This window comes from Hipposideros armiger, unplaced genomic scaffold, assembly GCF_001890085.2.
Source record: "Hipposideros armiger isolate ML-2016 unplaced genomic scaffold, ASM189008v1 scaffold_97, whole genome shotgun sequence".
NCBI classification, from domain to species: domain Eukaryota; kingdom Metazoa; phylum Chordata; class Mammalia; order Chiroptera; family Hipposideridae; genus Hipposideros; species Hipposideros armiger.
The window spans coordinates 916,649-919,706 of NW_017731447.1; positions in this window are offsets into that span (position 1 = coordinate 916,649).

Consider the following 3,058-nt stretch of genomic DNA (forward strand, 5'->3'; position numbering starts at 1 on the left):
CTATGGATTCAGGGGTTTAATTCCTTTTCCTCTCTCTGATTCAAGCAGATCTGAGCAACACAGAGATGACACCTTCATAATTAATATGTAAGTCAAACCGTGTCTCTTCTGCTCCAAACCGTCCAAAGGTGCCCCCATTTCTTTCACAGGAAGAGCCAAAGTCCTTCACACTGACCTGCCAGGCCCTAGACAATACCCCCGGGCACCTCTTTTGCTTTGCTTCCCCTCACTCTTTCCCCCTCAGTCAACTCGACTCCTACCACAACAGCCACCTTGCTGTTCCTCCCACATGTCAGCGACGTTTCAACCTCAGGGCCTTTGCACTCACCGTTCCCCCTGGCTTGGGGAATGCTCTTTCGCTATGTATCCAAATGGTTCCTCCCTCACCTCTTACAAGTCTGCTTAAATATCACCTTCTCAATGAGGCTTACGCTGAGCACTCTGTTTAAAATTGTAACCACCCTGGCCCTCCCAGCGCAGCGCTGTCACCTTCTACTGCCGCCCCCGCCCAATAGCACTCCTCACCTTCCAGCTTACCATGCATTGTATTTATGATGTTTGTCATGCTGCCACACTATTTATTCCTTTCTTTTGTTTATTTAGGTATTGTGAGGGTGGGGATTTGGGTCTGTTTTGTTCCCAGATGCACCCTCAGCATCTAGAACAGAGCCTGACACACACAGCACGTGCATCATAAATATTCGTTGAATCAATATACATAATGATGTAGCTCTGCCTGGGGGCAAATCAGAACTGCCAATTAGGAAAGGGGGTTGACAGGAAAGGAACACATAGGAGTCTGAAATAACCAGCAATAAAGACAGAAGCATCCATACACAGTCAGATCAAGAAAACAGGCATTCTGGGAGAAGACAGAAAATGAATGGTCCATACCTTTCCTAGTCAGATGAGGAAACCCTTCTACAGACCAGTATTTTCATACTCACTCAGTGGATTGTTAGGTTTACGGCTCCTTAACAAAACTTGTATAAAAGAATTTCGTTCCAAAGACCTTATGACCAGACCTGGGACTGTCTCTCAAAGGGAGAGATCAGCCCCTAAGTCCTGGTGGGTAAGGAATTTATAGCTGAAGCTGGATACAGAAGCAAAAAAAGCAGTTAGTGTGTAAAAAGGAAAAAAATGGTTAGTTTATTTTATTTAACAAACTATAAAACACAGTTAGGTTATTATTTTTAACGAGCTAATATATAACTTGCTTATCTTCTTGACGGGCTATAAAACATGACTTGTTTATTTTTTCCTAACAAGCTACCCAACTTATCTTTTCCCTAATAAGTAAGCTATAAAGCATACCTAGCTTATCTTTTCCTAGTCTCTTGACAAGATACTTTGCTAACTTTTGCTGAAGCAGGAGCTTTTTAAATTCCTCTGGGCGGGGGCCCTACAGGATGACAAAGCAAATTTCCAGCAATGGTGAGTCCAATCTCTCATATGGTCCTGTTAAGTCACTCAAAACTAAATGACTCAAATCTTTTTTTTTTTAAGATTTTATTGGGGAATTGGGGAAGGGGAACAGCCAAGTTGTTGTCCTTCAGTCTTAGTTGTGGAGGGCGCAGCTAGCTCAGCTCAAGTCCAGTCGCCATCCAGCCGACCTTTGGTAGTTCGCGGCCTCTCAGCTCAAGGTACCATGTTCAATCTTAGTTGCAGGGAGGTGGGGGGGGGGGTTGCAGCCCACCATCCCATGCGGGAGTCGAACTGGCAACCTTGTTGTTAGGAGCACGTACTCTCACCAGCTGAGCAATCCTGCCACCTGTTGGCAGCTCAGCGGCAGCTCAGCTCAGGCACAGCTCACTGGCCCATGTGGGAATCAAACCAACGACCCTGTTGCTCTGAGCTCGCACTCTTAACCAACTGAGCCACTCGGCTGGCCCTAAATGACCCAAATCTTAAGCCCTGGGTCAAGGTCCCTCGGCCTAAGGAAAAGCGTGTTCTCCAAACCAGCCACTACTGGGGTCACTGTTCATTTCCTTCCACCTCCAGCTTCCAGTTGACGACATGTCTCCTCCTGAGCTGCTCTCTGTCTGCTGGATTTCAAAGCACCCTTTCACCTAAGGGTGGGCACTTTTGCAAACAAGACCACCTTGCTCTTGAAAGCAAAAAAAAAGGACTTCACGTGAAAGTGAACGAACAGTCAGGTCCTGACAATGTCGCTACTTCTATGCCTCAACACCCACATTTGAGGGATGCCTAGGTGACAAGGCAATCAACACTCTGTCCCTAAATCAGCAGGAAATGGGTTTTCTCCTCTCCTGCTGGAAAGTTTGGAAGTGACTTTGAAAATGCAATGCAAAGAAAGCAGTCTTTTTTCTTTCTTCTAGCCATGAAAATACATACTGCTTTCTAGAGCCTGATTAATGATACATATGACCTTTTGCAAAGTTGCTTGGCAGGTTAATTTATGGCACTTCCAGAATCGAATGTATCAGGTCGTGGGTGTTTATGTGTTTGATGAAGTATTCTTTGTCGAGAGTTGATATGTTTTCCCAGAACTTCTATAGCTCACACCCCCTTTCCCTCTCTTACTCTTTCAATCTCTCTTTTACTCTAACTTTGTACTTGGGTATTTAATCAATCTTACTGGGAAGAAAACATGAATACATTTATGAATTCTCAGTCCCTAAGTTGTCGTGCACGCTGTATTAGCTCATTACTGCATCTCCAAGATAATTCTTCTCTCTCATCTCCCTACATCTGTGCTTTTGAGTTCAGGGAGACCTCAGCTCCACCAAAATTACTTTTAATGTTTGGTGTGTCACAAGAGCTGCTTTGAGGGTCTCTGTCTTGAACAGGTGTATCTTCTCTTTGCATCCTTATTGCCTCTGCCTTTGTTCTTCCCTGTCTCAAAAAGAGAAATCTAGTGAACTAGACTTGAGCCCCAAGAGGTTGTTTCAGCCCCAGAATATAACTAAGCTTAATGAGTATGTAGATATATTCTCTTCGTTGGAAGAGAAGCCAACGAATTTTGTATCAGGGATGTAGGGGATCCGGGAGGCCCTTCACCCTAAGAAGGTATGATGCAAAAGTCAGGCTATCAAAG